This window comes from Spinacia oleracea, chromosome 2, assembly GCF_020520425.1.
Source record: "Spinacia oleracea cultivar Varoflay chromosome 2, BTI_SOV_V1, whole genome shotgun sequence".
Classification (NCBI taxonomy): domain Eukaryota; kingdom Viridiplantae; phylum Streptophyta; class Magnoliopsida; order Caryophyllales; family Amaranthaceae; genus Spinacia; species Spinacia oleracea.
The window spans coordinates 29,452,866-29,472,831 of record NC_079488.1 but is presented as its reverse complement, the minus strand read 5'-3'; the positions used below and the strand labels follow the sequence as shown (position 1 = coordinate 29,472,831).

Here is a 19,966-nt window from a genome sequence, read left to right as displayed (position 1 = left end):
AGAGCTATTGCACAGGCAAAGGAGCCTAGACACCACCAAAGAGTCAAGCATGTACTTCGTAGATTTCACCTTCTACGAGAGTTCGTTGAAAGAAAAGAAGTCGAGATAAGAAAAATTGGAACTGATAACAACATCTCAGATCCATTGACTAAACCTCTGTCGCAGGCGAAGCACAACTCGCACATTGCAGCTATGGGAATCAAGCATAATTGAGAATGGCTTTGATGTCCTAGTTTGATGTTTTAAAGTTTTAGAGTTTAATACTTTGTAAAACTTTATTGGTTAATCATTCACAATAAATGAATAGAATTCATTTTTCCATTTAATTTGTGGTTTATTCACTACAAGAAAAATTGTTTTGGGCAACGGAAAATGTCGTCGCCCAAACATAGAAATTCGTCGCCTTTAGTTTGGGGCTACGAATTTATCCTGCTCAAAGGTCGTTGTAACAGGGTCGAGGCCCTTGCTATATTTGGGCGTCGAAGTCATAATTCGTTGCACATAAAGAACTTTGGGCGTCGCTTAAAAATCGTTGCCCAAAGCTTATATTGGGCATCGACATGTATATTTGTCGTCTATAGTGTGAAGAAATGTGCGACAAGGTTTTGAGTCGTTGCCCTATGTTGGTAACCTTTGTGCAACGACTTACATTTTCGTTGCCCATAAGTCGATATCTTTGGGCAACAAATTATCTTTTTCGTTGCCTATAAACTGTCACTTGGTGCGACGACTGTTTGGATTCCGTCGCCCAAATGAGTCATTAATTTTTTAAATGTACTTTTGTGCAACACTATCTTTGTTGCCCATCGTATTATGGGCAACGAAACTTGTTGTTGCCCATAAGTTTAAATCACGCGCCAAATTAATAATGTTTATATGCTAAACATATTTTTCGCCCATGCATATTATAAGCTACATACTCCGGCATATGATTTCTTCCCTGTTCATATATGTGCTAAACGATTAATGAAAAAAAGATGGACATAAAAAACAATTTTGAATAACAAGTACATATTTATCCAAATACAATAAAATAAATAAAAATATAAATTCATACATGTGACTCTATCATCGGATGCATAGATGTAATCATCTAAACTAAAAGTTTGGAAATAACTAAATTCTTAACACTAGTTGTAGTCTAAGGAGTTCATATACGACAAACTCGAATGCTCAATCATACTTCAAAGAGCTCTCCCCGACCCAAATTAGGACGATATTCTTGACCCATTGTTCCTGATAAGATAAAACGCCAAATTAGGTACTTGTGTGATTAAAAAAATGATAACCAATCTAATTTTTAGCATATAATTCAAATTCACGATTCAAATATATCTAGATGGTATATATATGCACACAAATTTCTGTTTATTTCTCTAATACAATACACAAATTTCTAAGATCTTTACCCAAAGTCAACTGCCATTCTTCTGAGGACTTTACCCAAACATTCAAACATACATATCAAAATTAATGTCAGTATCTTCAATGAAACCATTACAGTCAGTGCAGCGTTACAAGGGAGGCCTTACAGAGAGCGCTAAATGAGATGAGAAAGGTAGTACAGAGGCCTACAACAGCCTGATGCAGTGCAGCAGAGGCCTGATGTAGTGCAGCAGTGGCACGTAGCTGACAGACAGCAGCAACATTGGCATCAGACTGCAGGCGCTGCACATGCGCTTATAGGAGGCGTTGCACATGCGCTTGTAGGAGGCGGTGCAGGAGGCGAGACAGATACAAGCGGTTATGCACTGCAGCAGAAGGCACAACAGCCTGCTGGTGCAGGTGCACAGCTCATGTCTTCAGCAACATCAAGAAGCTGACGACATATCAGATGGAAACAATAATATGGTTATGCATGGTACATGTGATGTGCCCAGTGCCAAGGAGGATTGAACTGAAGCTATTACAGATGCTAAGCATTTAATTTACATAGCATGGTGGTCAGTTTAAACTGATATTACCTTAACAAGGGATACATTAAGTTGTGTCGCGATGATAAATCAACAGTGTTGAACAAAGTTGAGACTGACTAATACATTAAGTTCAATGGTAACATTACTGAACAAAGAATGTTGAATCAGTTTTGTTCTTTCAACTGATCTTTTTGTTATGTTTTATTTTATAGATACTAGCTTACAACAATGCATGTTTACAAGGTCTGAAGCTTCGACTAACACTCACTAAAAGATCTCAATGCATGTCATTAAACCATGAGACAGCAGTTCAACATAGTTCAGGTTAAATCTAAAACAAGTTAAGAGCAGATTCTAATGCTGCAACAGAAGATGAGATGCTAATGGAATAGTCAGTCTCGGTACAAGTTTCATGTCATCCAACAGAATTCAGAATTCAGAACAGTCTAACAATAATTCACTCTCGCAGATTCTTGGTCCCAGTTTATTCTATGCACAGAGATAGCTTTTCATATTCTATTCCATTACAAATTAAAAGAGATAGGATAGAATAACAGCACTTGGCTTTTCTTGCGTGTGCTAAACTCTTCCTCCCATTATAAGAAAAATGCATCGCAAATAATTTACCAACAACCATTTCAAGCAAAATACATCCTTACAAACCACAATAAAGCTAGGCTCTTTTCAAAGGAGTTGGTCTACATGTGTACAAGGCGAAATGGGTATGTGTTGTACTAAACTTTTTGGCATTCTGAGAAAAGAGCACATTTCCTACAAAGCCTTATTAAACTTTGAAAAACATCCTGTATACAATATCTATGCAAGGTAAATGGTAAATAGTAATCACAGCCTTCAGTTCAAGTATGCCTATAACTCCTGATAGTTGTATGTCTGTAACTACCCTACTTTCAACAAAGGCATAACTAGCGGGTTATTATATGAATAGGGAAGGAGTAAAAACCTATGTAGCAGGAACACACTCAAAAGTGTTTTAATCTGCTGGAGAGATTAAGGAACCTTATGGCTGGAGAGATTAAGGAAGAAGTGGAAAGCAGGAACACAATCAAAAGTGTTTTCAATCTGCTTAAAAACTTCCATTGTGTTTTGTTTCACATCTGTAATTATAATAATTTGATAAGAAGAGGCGAGGCATACAGTCTAAAAGAGCAGATCACATCAATGGAACAAGGTAATGCAAACCAAAAATCAAGACCAATGCAAGATGACTTTCATACTTCGTCACACAATTCTGGACTAAAGTCCCAGCAGTAACAACTTCAATTATGTCATAGGCCGGCTTATAGCCTCAGGTTGAATCCCACATAAAGTGAATTATCCCAGCAGTAGTTTCATCATCAAAATGCAATTTAAAATGATCAAAATGAAAATAGGAAAAATAAAGTCTTGGAGGCATAAGCGCTTTTTCTAGTCAATGGTCTAAACGACAAAGAATGCTAAAAAAAATTACCTCATGTCCTCGAACATTTTCAGCATATCTTCTCTCAGTTTCTGTTCACGTTCAATAGCTTCCTTGTTCATTCTAGAAAATTCTGCTTTAAGCTCCTCATTCGATGCTTTGAACTCCTCATTAGATGCTTTAAGCTCTTCATTAGATGCTTTAAGCTGCTCATTTGATACTCTCAACTCCTCATTTGATGCAGTAAGTGTGTCAACTTGGGTAGAGAGCTCCACTCGTTCATTGTTCTCTCCATTTCTACCTTATCAAACCAAAGTGCATCCACTTTTAAAAAATTGCCTGAAAAACAAAATCAAAATAGGAATAAGATTGTTGCATTGGAGGTAAAGAAGATAGCGCAAACTATTTAAATGTGGGAATGATAACGAATTGAATCCACAAGTAATCCTAAACTCCTATAGTTTGAAATATATCCAACTATTGATTCATTAACATTGAACCAAATAATAATTCACAGGTGAAGAAAATAGAAATTTGCAGTTATTGGCATCCTCATAAGATAACTCATTGAAAACGTTGTTGTAACAAAAACTACAATGAAGTTGCTAATAGACTAGAAGAAATCAGTGAGCGTCTTCAAACTCCATAGTGGCCGCTTTGTTTTGACAACACCTGGTGTAAAAGAAAGCTTTGGTAAGTAGCTGCAAACTCAAATTTATATTACCAAACATTAATACCAGCATGGAACTGCAATTAATGCCCTCTCTGTATCTTTTTTTTCTCCATAGTCTCCAGTCACTTTCTCTTGCCCATTAATTGCAACAAGACCATGTTGTTTGCCACAAATAGAGTCATTTCTTCTTTCAAGTTGATATGTATAATGTGTTTTCATATTTAGAAGAACCAATTTGGCTCAAGCTTAGATTTGGGCATAATGTCCTTTACAGATAACCAATTTAATACAAGTCTGTATAATATACACCAAATCCTACATCTTAGAGAATTTTAATTATCGGATACGAATAGGTCGATAATGTAACTTACTGAAACAGTTGGTAACCTTCCATTTTCTGATTCCCCTTTTATTTCAGATATCAGCTCTGCATTGCATACAATTTAATTTACGGAAGAAATCAGAATGTAGCCATGTAGGTATGCAGATAAGACTATTGAAATAGAAAGGGCAACGGAGATTGCAAGAATGTGCTTTCTCATACTCAAAGAAAAATTTCTAACTGCAAACTAACCTTACAAGATGCTAAACAAAACTTATGTGTCAAAACATAGAACAGTTGCAGCAACTTTACAATGATCAAGCACTTGACCAACAAAAATAATAACCTTTCAACTGTAGCATTGATACAGCGACTAGATATTATAGAGCAAACATGCTTGACTTCATAAGGTTGTCAAGCATGAGAGAAAACAGAAGGAAAAGTATACAGATATGCGGAAGAACAACCAAAGAAGAAAGAGCATTGTCACAAGATACGCAATTTGAATTAACCAGACCACAACCATCAAAGTTCACATATCCATAATAACCATAGTACTCATATCGAATTTGCTTTAGAGAAGCCACATTTATAGGAAATAACTTACAACTAAAACTCACATACTTTAATTACCTCATCTGTATCCTCCTCTAATACTAAATCAAGATAAACAAAGAGAAGCACAAACACAAGCAAACATCACAAAATAAGTAGGAAATCAAACGATTTAAATATCAGTACAAACAAGTGTATTAGTGTATATACATACAAAGTTGTAGAAAATTACAGCAATACATCAATTGAATAGAACGCCAACAATCATCATCATCATGATCACTAGCCTTAGTTACAGTTACCAACAATGTATCTTCTTCAAATTATCAGAAACATCATCACCACCTCCACCAACAACAACTACGACAACAACAACACATATTATATCGTGTTAAAAAAGAATTAAGGCAAGCTCTTAGCTGTAGCAGCAGAGAAATAGTTCCAGAGATAACGACTGCTTGACATATCCATAATCGTCCAGAAACCCGATCTAATTTCCGACATTACCTTACCCTTCAATTAAAACAAAATAAATTTCCAAACTAGTTCTAATAATCAATTATAATAACATAAAATCGAATTCATGCCCTAAAATCGGATTAAAAGAAGAAAATTGAGAAATTGCAGGAAGACGGAGTAGAATCAGTAGTTTTAGGAGAATCGGGATGAAGATTGAGGTCGGCGTCTGGGAAGATTTGAGATTCTTGAGCACGAAGAATCCGGCTAGAGTACATGACAGAAAAATAACAAATTGAATTAATTTAGGGCTTTAGTGCTCAATTTCTCCTTAAATTCACCAAAAATAATGAATTTTAATTCTTAATAATTAACCTGGTGATTTCCGTGAAGAAGAAGCGCCGGAGAATGAAGTTTTAACACTCAGATTCACCTCAGGAAGAGAAAGATGGGAAAGGAAAGGGAGGAGTTATGCAGTTCTTTAACTTCTGTTTAGGCGTTTGGAAGTTTGGAGTAGGTGGTGGAGTAGTGGGAAAATAAGAGGCGGGATTTTTTTTCCGCCTTTTTTTGGGTAAGGGCGACAAAAACTAAATTTTTGGATGGGCTAATTTACAATGGACAATGACATGAAGAGAAGTTGTTGCACAACATGGTCAAGGACAACAAAATAAAATTTCGTGGCCCAAAACAAAATTTTGGGCAACGAATTTCAACATTGTCCCCCATAAAATACTTTGGGCTACCGAAAAGGTTCATGTCGCCCAAAATCAGATCTTTGGGCAACAGAACTATACGTTGTCGCCTTTTGTTCTATTTTGTGCTACAAACATAATTTCCGTCGCTCATACTTTACTAGCTCGTCGCCCAAGCCTGTTTTTCTTGTAGTGATTAAATGATGAGTCCCTTCAATTTGACGAAATATTCAAGATATATAGACTGTCAGGACCAGTCCTGTGACTAAGAAATGTCTATCAAGTGAACTTGAATGTCAAAAGTTGAAAATGGTCCCTGGTCGGAGTTTTCTATAAAGATGGACGCATAGAAAACATTAGACGACTAGAATGCAAGATGACTAGTAGTTCTATTTCTTGAACTATGTGGACATGGCAATGTCGTAATCATTTTCATAGATACTTACTTTGGGAAGACTAGTATCAGACAGACCTATGAAACTTTACTGTAAGAGATGAAAATCTGTCATAAGTAAATTTCATTAAAATTATTAGACATTAATCCTCAATACCTGAGTGATTTGAGATTACTTGAGAACTGGTTACTTTGACGTTGTCAACCGTCGCACCGTAAAAGGAGGCTATAAAGGCAACGCTCAGGTAATCACCTATCAATCGAAGTCTAATCTCAAGATCGCAAGATTAGGATTGTCCTCCCATAAATCGGGATGAGATGCTGAAAAGTTGTACAAGGCCACTCGGAGAGCTAGAAACTGTAAAATGCATGGCCGTGCTCAGATGAATCATAGGCTATCATTATCTGTTTTATTTGATCAGTTGAACTCTGAAACCGAGAAACACCTCTGGACATAATAAGAATGACAACTCTTACCTTATGTTCAAGAGCAAGCATCGAGCGACAAAGGAATTAGGAAATGCACACTTGTCCCTAAGGACAAGTGGGAGACTGAAGGAAATAATGCCCTTGGTCCAAGTATGCATTTAATGTTAAGTCTAATAAATGCGGTTCAGTATTAATTAAACAAGTTAATAATTCAGTGATATCAAGTGAGCTGAATGCCTAGCTAGAGGTCGCTTCAGTTCAAGTGGAATTAATGATATTAATCCACAGCTTACTCTTGACTGAACCTGTAGGGTCACACAAATAGTACGTAAAAGGATCAAGAATTTAATGGCATTAAATTCTCCATCTATGGATATTCGGAATCGACGGATCTTTGTTTAAGTGGGAGCTGAGATCGTCAAAGGTAAGAAATGAATACTCCGGAAACGATGATATTGCCGGGAACGGAAATATGGATCGTATCGGAAATATAAATATTTTCCAAGTCGTAGATGTTGCCGGAAATGGAAACATGGTACGTATCGGAAAATATTATCGGAAATGGAAATATTGCCGGAATCGGAAATATTGCCGAAAACGGAAATATTGTCAGAACCGAAAATATTATCGGAATCGGAAAATAATTCCGGAAACGGAATTATTAAATATTTGTTCGAAACGGAAATAAATTCCGGAATCGAAAATGTTAAATATTGTTCGTATCGGAAATGAATTCCGGAATCGGGAATTTAATCGGAAGCGTATCCTACGAATTAGCATCGGACGAGACTTGCTAGACGAAGGCCCAGCACGAAGCCAGGCCTTCGCCCAGCAAGCCATACGCATCAACACACACGCTAAAGCCTCGCCAGCTTAGCGCAAGGCCAGGCCCAACAAGGCATGGCGCGCGCGCGAAACAGAGTGGGCTTTGAGCAATGGGCTGCGAGCCGCGCAGTGCGCGTGGGCCGCGAGGCTTAAGGTTCACAAATTTATGCACAAGTTTAAAAGTATTCAAAACTAGGATTTTTAAGCAGAAAAATCAGTCATAAATCTTGCCCTATTTAGCCGAAAATAATAGTACCTTAAGGGCGATTCTAGTTGGTCAATCTTAAGGTGGATCCGGACGTGCTGTGGACTATCTACGGAGGGACGACACTTGGAGTCCTAAAGACTTGTTCTTGTTCGGTTCGGGCGCAGCTAGGGAGGGCACGCTAGAAAGTGTATGCATCTAAATTATGCTATATGATTATGTGAAATTAATATGTATCCTGGCATCTAGGTTTTTCGGCATGATTTATGTTGTTCATATGTATCATAACCTAACAATCGCACCCTTGCAGCTGCCAAGCCAGGAACAACAATGGCGACTGACCTCAATTCCAATTGCCAGGTATGTTCTAATCGATTTATTTTGAAATTTTAAGTAGTTGATTGAAAAATAATCAATCAATAAATTATTATCGATTTCAAGAAAATTGTGGTATGAATCTATATCTACATCCTTCGGTTTTTGATAGTTTTTGGTTTCTGATTAATTTTATCTATGTTGCAGATCGATTTGAGTTCTCATATATCATCAAGGTGTTCTTAACTCTAAAGGTATGTTTGTCTATAATTTATTTTGAATCACTTGAATCACTCTATTTTCTGCTACTCGAAACACTAGTTGATTTCCTGTTGAAATGTATTATCAAGCTATCAGAGCTGATGCTATATTTATTTTCTGATTGTTTTATGGTTGCTCGGGAATGAAAGTTGTGCTAGGGGAGTAATCCACTGTAATTGAACCTCAAAAAGACGAAATGTGTCTTAAGTTGTTTATTATGGTCATATTGATAGATGTTGAGATGTGCCGTTTTGCTGGTGAATTCTCTAATTTCCTAACTAGAAGTAGATTTTTGGATGGTTTTTATGGCCCGTTTGATTGTTGGTAATAAATGGTGGGAATGGATGCTATTGGAAATTTGTGAGACAGTGTCCTCCTTCTATCCTCTCTCTTTCATGGCGTTTCCTCTCTTCTTCGATCTGCTTTGCCTTCTCTTTCTCTTCTTCGATCTGTTGTCAATCGTTGTACTCTGTAGCAAGCTGTTCCAATTACACGTTTGAGGATTAGGAGGTTTATTCAAATTATTATTCAAATAGATGTCAATCGTGGTACTACGTTGTAGAAACCTTGTTCTCGCGCTTGGTACTATTTTTCTCTCACCATTTCTTAAAAGATGACAGATATGCTTTCTTCCATGGTCCAAATCTTCCTACTACAAAGATTCAACAGGTTCCAGCTAGCACTGCTACCTCTGAGATCAGTGAGTCCCACACCTATATTGAGCATTTTAATTTAAGTAGAATTTGTTGTTGTTTGCTATTCACTCGGTCCAACTACCTTGACTAGGAATAATGCTACTAGCCTTCTGTTGTGCCAATTTCAGTAACAATGACACTAGTAGAAAAATGGTCAAATGCTCCCACACAAAGGATGCTCTTATATTACAAGCGCATCCTTTGGTTTGTTAATTAATAATTTTTTTGAAAAACAAATATTCTGGGTTCTGTTGAAAATGAATAGCGCATCCTTAACCTCGTTTGTTTCTCTCTCTCCTCCTTACACGGTCTTTCTCATCTCCTTCTTCTCTCTCCCTTCCTTGCATCTCCTCCTTCCTTCGAACTTCAATGGTGGTACTTCTTGTTGTGACGGCGGAGCGGGTGGTGAACGTGGTGTTATGGGGCTTTAAAATCTTGCTCAGGGTTTTGGTTTGGGTTTTTTATTTTGGGTAAGAGTTTAATCAAATTTCTCTCTTCAAATTCTGAATTTTTTTGTTATTTTCCATGATTTACAAGGTTAGATATTAGGTTTTGATTATTAATTTCTGATTTAGGTTTTGATTTTAATTTTGACGTTGTTGCTTACTTCCTCTCCTCTACTTTTCATCTCTGCTCCCTTGCCTTCTGGTATTAGATACGAAGTATTACTTTTGTTTCTTGATAAACAAGAAAAATTTCGAACCATATTGCGGTTTTGCACTTTTCTGTATTCAGTGTGAAATTTGGTAATTATAGTCGAATGAATTTCCCATTCTTATTTGTTTTGATGTTTTGTTATTGGTTTTTTTTTTCTTTTCTAATGCTGTTTTTAAATTTCAATTTGAATTTTTATTGATGCTTGCAATTGTATGAGGGTTTAAATTGGTTGGGATTTTCAGGATAGAATTTTGATGTGATGTTGTTAGATTGAAGTTTTAGATAGGTGAATGTGTGTTGCTATTCTTTGGCTTGTTCATGGGTTCTAGCTGCTGTTCTGTTTTTCCGTTTGTTGTGCATTCATGGATTTCGTTATCCGTTCAATTTGAATTCGTTATTGTAGATGAAAATGATAGGATAGCAGTTCCTGGGTTAATCTTGAGTTTGAGGATAAGGATATTGTGATCAGTGAATTTTTTTTTGTCTTATTCGTATGCTGCTTAATATGGTTCACTATATATGTTTGTGTTATGCTATGGTTTAGGGAAACTTGAGGAAAGCGACTCCCCAACGAGCACAGAAGGTGCAATATAAGCAATCAAGCAGACGGTTAGTCGTTAGAGCGTCTACGAAGCAAATTGCCTTTGACCAGGATTCGAGGGCAGCTCTTCAAGCTGGAATTGACAAACTTGTTGATGCTGTTGGACTTACCCTTGGACCTAGAGTACTTTTTATTATGTGGAAAAAAAGAACTTTAAGATTGATACTTGTTTGGCTAGGAATACCATTATTTGCTAAAAGGCTTGTGATTAAACATGGCTCATTGGTAACTCGGTTGGTTACCAAGTTTCAATAGTTAGTTGGAAATTTAATAAGATATTCTTGTTTTTATTTCTTGGCATGCTTCTATGCACTACCCCTTCCTGTGAATTTTAGATTGGGGAAATGCTGAGTCTAGTTGATTTTGTCTTTGTTTATTGTGTGAACTCGAGGGAGAATAGGTAGATTTGTTGTGATTATTCTGGTTTAGTTGTTTTTATGGTATTGTTCGATTTCTTGCTCTTTGAAGCATGTTAAGTGTGTGTAACACCTGAGTGCTTGACAATATATGATTGACTATGTGCTCTATACAGGGTTCGTTTTTGCCCAATTACTATTTTAATTCTTCGTAATGGCATGATGATTTTATTCTTTTTTCAGGGAGAAATGTTGTTTTGGATGAGTTTGGGACCCCAAGAGTAGTTAATGATGGAGTTACTATTGCTCGAGCTATTGAGCTGGATGATCCAATGGAGAATGCTGGTGCTGCTTTGATTAGAGAGGTATGAATTTTCCATGTATTCTTCTAAGATGCAGTACACATCTCGTACTGAGTAAGAAACTAAAGTTTGCTGCCATTGTCAGTAATTTCTCAATTAATTGTATTTTTTGTTGTTGAGGATTCATGCTAAAGATATCGGGCGCATCTTTTTCCTTTATCTGGTAAAGAAGCAGTCCACCGGTCATGAGTAGACATACCCTGAGCTTTGTGAACCACCGTAAAGTTAGACTATACAGACATCCTTTCCTTTCATTGATACTAAACATTTGGTTGTAATGTCATAACTGCTGATGTGTTCTCATATAGATTGGTTCTTTAGGATCGATTCGTAGATAGTTCTAAGAGTTCCAACTTGGTGAGAAGAATTATGATTTTTGGGAATCTATGCTTGAGAAACCAGCTAATTGTGGCCTTATTTATGTTAGAAGCTTGTGGCTATTGTTAGGTTATGATACATATGACAAAACATAAATCATGCGGAAAACCGTAATGCCAGGAAACATATTATTTACACATAATCATATGGCATAATTTAGATGCATAAACTTTGTAGCGTGCCCTCCCAAGCTGCGCCCGAACCGAACAAGAACAAGTCTTTAGGACTCCAAGTGTCGTCCCTCCGTAGATAGTCCACAGTACGTCCAGATCCGCCTTAAGCTTGACCAACTAGAATCGCCCTTAAGGTTCTAAGAATTTCGGCTAAATGGGTTGCAAGTGTTTGGCTGATTTTTGCTTCAAAATGTTACCTTTGAATACTTTAATGATCTATATAAATTTGTGACCCTATGCCCCTATTTATAGAGTTATGGAAAAGGACGTATAATCCTATTAGAATAATAAGTTAGTTTAATTAGAATCCTGCTAGGACTCTATTAAGTAAACTTTATCTATTAGGATTAGGATTTAATCATATATCGAATCCCGATAGCTTTAGGATTCGTGTAGCACGCACACGAGCATCGCACGAGGACCGTACACCCGCGCGCAGGCCTTGCGGCCCACGCTGAGCGCACAACGCCTCGGCCAATGCTCGCTGCCTATGATCCGCGCGCGCGCCCAAGGCCTTGGCTGGGCCTGGCCTTGCGCTGGGCCTGGTCGAGGCTTGGCGTGTGGCTTGATGCGCTTGGCTTGCTGGGCGACGGCCTGGCTTTGTGTTGGGCCTTCGTTTAGCAAGCCTCGTCCGATGCTAATTCGTACGATACGCTTCCGATTAAATTCCCGATTCCGGAATTCATTTTCGATACGAACAATTTTTAATATTTCCGATTCCGGAATTAATTTCGGTTTCGAACAAATATTTAATATTTCCGTTTCCGGAAATATTTTCCGATTTCGATAATATTTCCGATTCTGACAATATTTCCGTTTCCGGCAATTTTTCCGATTCCGGCAATATTTCCATTTTCAATAATATTTTCCGATACGTACCATGTTTTCGTTTCCGGCAACATCTACGAATTGGATAATATTTATATTTCCGATATGATCCATATTTCCGTTTCCGGCAATATCATCGTTTCTGGAGTATTCATTTGTTGCTTTTGACGATCTCAGCTCCCACTGAAACCAATATCCGTCGATTCCGAATATCCATAGATGGAGTGTTTAATGCCATTAAATACTTGATCCGTTTACGTACTATTTGTGTGACCCTACGGGTTCAGTCAAGAGTAAGCTGTGGATTAATATCATTAATTTCACTTGAACTGAAGCGGCCTCTAGCTAGGCATTCAGCTCACTTGATCTCACTGAATTATTAACTTGTTAATTAATACTGAACCGCATTTATTAGACTTAATATTAAACACATACTTGGACCAAGGGCATTATTTTCTTCAGCTACTTCCATTGCTCATTTAAGTTAACGATTTAGTTGCTTAAGTATTATTGTGTAACTTGTTATCCAGGTGCGGAGTTCCAGGCCAATGATTTGGGATTAAAGGTTGAGAACACATCTATCGAACAACTTAAGGCTAGATGAACTTCAGGCTAGAATTGCGCAGCTTAAGAAAGAATTGTTTGCAATCGACTCTGTTTATGATTCTGAGAAGCTTGCTGAAAGAGTTGCCAAACTTTCTGGAGGAATTGCAGCTATAAAGGTTGGTGCAGTGGCTGCAGCCACAGAAACTGAGCTTGAAGACCGTAAACTGCGAATTGAGGATACAAAGAATGCAACTTTTGCTGCCATAGAGGAAGGAATTGTTCCTGGTGGTGGTGCTGCTCTTGTTCATTTCTAACCTTGTGTACCTTCTATTAAGGAGAAGCTTGAAGACCCTGATGAACGTCTGGGTGCTGACATTGTGCAGAAGGTAAACTTCATCTCCTACATTCAGATTATAGGATACTGGCTCTGACTCCTGCCATTTTAAAATCTGGGCTTCTCGGCTATGCCTAGCCCCGTTAATATGCGTGTATCTTTTAGAGTTATTTACAAATAGTAAAATTTCGAACCGACACTGAAAGCTAACCTGCTTTAACTTCTAGATTAAGTAGAGAATGCAATTTTAGTTGAAAGGTCAACTTTAGTTGAAGACTAGATACATTCATCTAGTATTTGCAGTAAAACCAGTGATAAGAGACCTGTAAAGGTTAAGTCAACTAGTCATAAAGTGGCAATGAAAGAAGGACAGGAGGCTAGTTTGCAATTTTATGATCCTTATTTTCTTGTTTTAGAGGTATGTGTCAAACACCAGATGCTCTTCTAAGGGTACTACATTTCTTACACCCCTGTCCACCATTCCTTTCTTATCTTTGTTGCATCTGTTGGAGCTGTTGTCTGTGGATTTAGATGGTCTTGTGCATTGTTTATTTTTTGTTGATCACTGAGAAACGTGCCACTACTTCAAATGGAGCTCAGCGTTTGTTGAAGGTAATTTCAAGATTCAATATGATAATGTTTTCTACAAAAGGTCAAACAGAAATGCAGCGTGATACACTTATAGTGTATGTGACTTGAATTTCCTTCTAAATACTGAAGTTATGACATGCTAACATTCAACTCGGTATTTGGTTATCCTTTAAATTCCCGAATGTGATCACATTAGTAAGACATCCTTTGAACTTTTCCAAGTCACCACATAACTACAATATGTGGCCATTACCTACTTTATTTCGAATTGTAGTTAAACTAGTTTTGTGTCTAGTAGAATTCTACTTTGCACTAGTAGAATTCTTTAACTTATGAGATGGGGAAAAAAGGGCGAGTTTTGTGTCTAAAATAGTTAATCATTTTCTTGCTGATGCAGGTTCTACAGTGTTGAGCGTGGAGACTCCGTTCTACAGTGTTGATAACTAGGGAACTAGTAATGTAAATCATGACAATAATCTTCTTGTTATACACCCAAACCTACTACTTTCCGGGACTCGGGTAATCTTTTCTTCTTTTTGTCAAACCTATGCATTATTTTTGTCAAATAGGAATTATTAACCCTTTACATGTTTAATATACTTAGTATTAGGTTTCCAATCCTTATTCTCATCTACTTTGGTCAATTTATGCTCATTTAAGGCTCTTTCGATCCTTACATGTCATATTTTGACTATAAAAGCTGTTTTCGCTCCCAACTCTCAACTAATGAACCAAAATAGGAATTATTAACTCTTTACATGTTTAAAATACTTAGTATTAGGTTGCCAATCCTTATTCTCATCTACTTTGGTCAATTTATGCACATTTAAGGCTCGTTCGATCCTTACATGTCATATTTTGACTATAAAAGTTGTTTTTGTTCCCAACTCTCAACTAATGAACCAAAATAGAAATTTTTAACTCTTTACATGTTTAAAATACTTAGTATTAGGTTTCCAATCCTCATTCTCATCTACTTTGGTCAATTTATGCACATTTAAGGCTCGTTTGATCGTTATATGTCATATTCTAACTAAAATAGTCGTTTTTGCTCCCAACTCTCAACTAATGAACCAAAGTAGGACTTCTAAACTCTTTTAATGTTTAATTCACTTAGTATTAGGTTGCCAATCCTCATTCTCATCTACTTTGATAAATTTATGCACATCTAAGGCTCGTTTTGGTCATTATAGGTCATATGTACCTATATCGAGCCGAATGAGCCTTAGATGTGCATAAAGAACTTGAAATGAATCTTAGTAACCTCTAACTAAGCATATCAAACATAAAAAAGGTTTAGAAGTGTCCTTAGGTTCGTTTGTTGGTAGTTGGTATCGAAAATGCCATTTTTGGCCATAAATGACCTATATCGACCCAAATGACCCTTAGGCGTGCATAACGAAGTTGAAATGAGTCTTATAATAATATAATTAATCATAAGAATGATGAAAAACATTTAGAATATGGATATAGGTTTGTTTGTTGGTAATTGGGATCGAAAATGCCATTTTTGACCATAATGACCTATATCGACCCAAATGACTCACAGATGTGCATAAAGAACTTGAAAGGAGTCTTATAATCATATAACTAGTTATATAAATCATGAAAAAGGTTTAGAATGTGGATATAAGTTCGTTTGTAGGTAGTTGGGATCGAAAATGCCATTTTTAGCCATAAATGACCTATATCGACCCAAATGACCCATAGGCGTGCATAACGAACTTGAAATTAGTTTCATAAACATATAACTAATCATATGAATCATGAAAAATGTTTAGAATATGGAAATAGGTTCTTTTGTTGGTAGTTGGGATTGAAAATGCCATTTTTGGCCAAAAATGACCTATATCGACCCAAATGACCCATAGACATTCATAAAGAACATAAAATAAGTCTCATAATCATACAACTAATCATATGAATCATGAAAAACGTTTAGAATATGGAAATTGGTTCGTTTGTTGGTAGTTGGGATCGAAAATGCCATCTTTGGCCATAAATGACCTATATCGACCCAAATGACCCTTAGGCGTGCATAAAGAACTTGAAATGAGTATCATAAACATATAACTAATCATATGAATCATTAAAAAGGTTTATAATTTGAATATAAGTTCGTTTCTTGGTAGTTGGGATCGAAAATGCCATTTTTTACCATAGATGACCTATATCGTCCCAAATGAACCATGGGAATGAATAATGAACTTGAAATGAGTCTTATAATCATATAACTAATCATATGAATCATGAAAAACGTTTAGAATATGGAAATAGGTTCTTTTGTTGGTAGTTGGGATCAAAAATGCCATTTTTGGCCATAAATGACCTATATCGATCCAAATGACCCTTAGGCGTGCATAACGAACTTGAAATGAGTCTCATAAACATATAACTAATCATATGAATCATTAAAAAGGTTTATAATTTAAATATAAGTTCGTTTGTTGGTAGTTGGGATCGAAAATGCCATTTTTGCCATAAATGACCTATAATCGACCCAAATGAACCATAGGCGTGCATAACGAACTTGAAATGAGTCTTATAATCATATAACTAATCATCTAAATCATGAAAAAGGTTTAGAATGTGGATATAAGTTCGTTGGTTCGTAGTTGGGATCGAAAATGCCATTTTTGGCCATAAATGACCTATATCGACCCAAATGACCAATAGGCGTGCATAACGAATTTGAAATGAGTCTTATAATCATCTGACTAATCATATAAATCATGAAAAAGGGTTAGAATGTGGAAATAGGTTCGTTTGTTGGTAGTTGGGTTCAAAAATGTCATTTTTGGCCATAAATGACCTATATCGACCCAAATGACCCATAGGCGTGAATAACGAACTTGAAATAAGTCTCATAAACATATAACTAATCATATTTATCATGAAAAAGATTTAGAAAGTGTCCTTAGATTCATTTGTTGATATTTGGGATCGAAAATGACATTTTTAGCAAAATACGATCTATATCGAGCCAAATGAGCCTTACATGTGCATAAAGAACTTGAAATGAATCTTAGTACACTCAGAAAGTTGTTTTCGCGACCAATATAAATTTTGCTTTCGCATATGAAACTTAATTTAATTTATTGGTTTGCATGTACGTTGTTCTTTTAAAGGTTTTCAAAACTCAAAGGGAGGGGCCCTTTACTAAAGAGGAGTTGGATGAAGTTCGAGACAAATGGGCTATTTAATTCAACGATTGTGAACTACCCTCAGTGTAATAAATAGAGCAGGCTTGTATTTATTCGTGAATCTTACATTATTTTGTTATTTATTGATTTAATTAATTACATTTGAATTAATTCGGTATTATTATTGGAAATTTGAAATTTATATCATTTTTTAGGAATGTCAAGCTGATGTTTGATGAAATAGTATTTTATAAATTATAATGCAGAATTTTATATTGCAAAATTAGAAATTATACTACAAAATATTAGGAATTATATTGCTGAATTTTTTTTATTTTTTTTTATAAAAAAAACTCAAAAGTTGCCCTTGTTTGCAACAAGAGCAACTTATGTGAAGCTTATAAGTTGCCCTTGTTTGCAACAAGAGCAACTTATGTGAAGCTTATAAGTTGCCCTTGTTTGCAACAAGAGAAACTTATGTGAAGCTTAGAAGTTGCCCTTGTTTGCAGCAAGGGCAACTTATAAGTTTCACATAAGTTTCCTTTGTTGCAAACAAGGGCTACTTATAAGCTAATAATTAAGTTCTTTTGATAATTTTACAAAAGTGACCGCCCCCATTGGTGGCACTTATGAAGGGCAACTTATAAGCCTATTTTAAGGGCAACTTATGATGTTTTTTCCTCTAGTGCCACAGCGAGCGAGCGTGTTGCGCGCAGGCGTGGCTTGCTCGACTTGCTGCGTCTTCGCGTGGCTGCTCGTGTCTTGCAGTACGATCAATGCGATTTGCAATGCATGCTACGAGGCCTCGACGAGGAATGGGCACGAGCCCATGGCCTTGGCTTGGCCCGATTGGTTCGTTTAAATTTTAATTTTTCGATTGAAAACGATTTTAATTAAATTTAAATTCGTAATTTAATTTTTTCTCGGAATTTAATTTTGAATAGTTTAATTATTATAAATTTATTTATACTAATTATTTTACTAAAATTAAAACCTGGATAAAATTAAATTAATTAATTTAATCAACCAAAAATAAATTTAAATAATATTTTATATGAGCTTTGAATTTTAATTAAATTTGTAAGTTTCCGGTTGGACTAGGTTTTAGTGGGAGAGTTTTAGTCATAAACTCTTGATTAGGTCTACATTCCTTTAAGGTTAAAACAACTCGATTAGAATTAATAAGGGTTGAATAATTTGTAGATTATTGGAAACCTTGATTAATTGATGCAAATATTTATGTGATGCATAATATGTTCTACTAACAAGCTATGTGGGCCATTCATTGATAAATGAATGGGTGAATGGTATATTGTAAATGTACTGTTTTGCAGGTTATGGAAAGTGACTAGTATGGCCCAAATAGGATAGAAAATATGGTCCGCATACCATTAATTTGAAAGTAAAATTGGTCTAAAGTACCAAAGTTTTTAATTTTAAATATGGTATGCGTGCCATAAAATAGTTGTAATTAGTTTAAATTATAGCTTATCCTATTTGAAGAAAATGGCGCCTCCCATGGTGAAATTCAAAAACGGAGTGTCCAATACATTTTCAAGACGGAGTTTGAAGTTGAAGCTTCAAGATGAAGTCGGGCCATACTAGATCACATTTATATCTCATGCATGCTTTAAGTTATTTATTGCTTTAAATATGTCTTAATTATGCATGAGATTGTGGCTTGATTATGTTGCATGATTAAGGATTTTAGTTCACTTAACATATAACCAACATAATATGAGCCTTAAATTCCAAACTTTAAAAATTGAGTAAAATTGAGTAACACTTACTTGGATAACCTTTACATCAATCTTAGTAATAGTTTTCCGCCATAGCGAGGTGTTACTTATTGATCCTAAAGGGGTAAGGTACACAAATAATTGTGAGTACATTTTAGTTTTGGTGAATCTCAACGATATAAGTAAGGAGTCCTTTTATGTCGTGGAAAATAAGATAGATTTACCTAATAAGTTCTTAGACGTACCTATCAACCAAGAGTAGTTTCAAGACTATTAGAAAAGGCTTTGCTTATTTTAGAATTGATTCTTCAATGATTTAAGGGTCTTGGAATCATTTTATTCACACCTGCCGGAACACATAACTTGAATAAAATGCTTAATAAATAATAAATTATGCATGAATGTTAGAATTTAAGTTTATTAAGAGAAACTGTGAATGGTTATTTATTTGTTTATTCTTTTTCAATTGTAGTTTTTTACTATGGCAAACAACAATTAATTCAACATTCGCTGAATTCTCGAAAATGAGAAGTTGAACGGGGAAAAACTTCCTTGACTGGCGAAGGAACTTGCAAATAGTTGTTATGCAGGAAGAAAAGGAGTATGTCCTGGATGAGGCGATGCCCGAAGTCGCTGGCGACAGGGTCACTCAGGCAGCCCTCAATCGTTGGATTGATGCCAACAAGGATATAAAATGTCTAATGCTTGCAACCATGAGTGCATATCTACGGAAAATGTTCATCAATTCAGATTCTTTCACGATCATCAGTGAGTTAAAGAACATTTTCCAAGATCTGGCTCGAGTCGAAAGATTCGAGACTCATAGGCAAATTCTTATGACCAAGCTTAAGAAAGACGAGCCCGTAAGTCTACATGTTCTCAAAATGATTGGACTCATTGAGAATATGAGTCGGCTGGATCAGCAGTTCTCTCAGGAAATAGTTGTAGACACCATCCTCCATTCTCTTCATAGCGGGTATGATCAGTTCAAGCTGAACTACAGTATGAATAATCTGGATAAGACGCTCACTGAGCTTCACGGTATGCTGAAGACCGCTGAAAAGACGCTCAAAAGTGATAAGAAAGATGTGCTTATGGTGCGT

General features: G+C 36.1%; 2 long non-coding RNA genes across 4 annotated transcripts; one reads left to right on the top strand and one right to left on the bottom strand.

Moving 5' to 3' along the window:
• Nucleotides 1–991: 991 nt before the first annotated feature.
• LOC130466850 (uncharacterized) lies at nt 992–5,887 on the bottom strand. Its single transcript, XR_008926993.1, has 4 exons — nt 5,715–5,887; nt 4,378–5,606; nt 3,385–3,672; nt 992–1,236 (listed from the first exon to the last, which is right to left on the bottom strand). It is a non-coding gene; the product is annotated as an uncharacterized lncRNA (long non-coding RNA).
• A 3,362-nt stretch (nt 5,888–9,249) lies between these two features.
• LOC130467796 (uncharacterized) lies at nt 9,250–17,362 on the top strand. Of its 3 annotated transcripts, XR_008927666.1 has the most exons (6): nt 9,258–9,625; nt 10,357–10,421; nt 11,013–11,134; nt 13,041–13,442; nt 14,379–14,500; nt 17,110–17,357. It is a non-coding gene; the product is annotated as an uncharacterized lncRNA (long non-coding RNA). The 3 variants fall into 3 exon arrangements; XR_008927664.1 differs by having other exon boundaries at nt 9,250–9,625; nt 10,357–11,134; nt 17,110–17,362; XR_008927665.1 differs by lacking the exon at nt 10,357–10,421 and having other exon boundaries at nt 9,261–9,625; nt 17,110–17,355.
• Nucleotides 17,363–19,966: the final 2,604 nt, after the last annotated feature.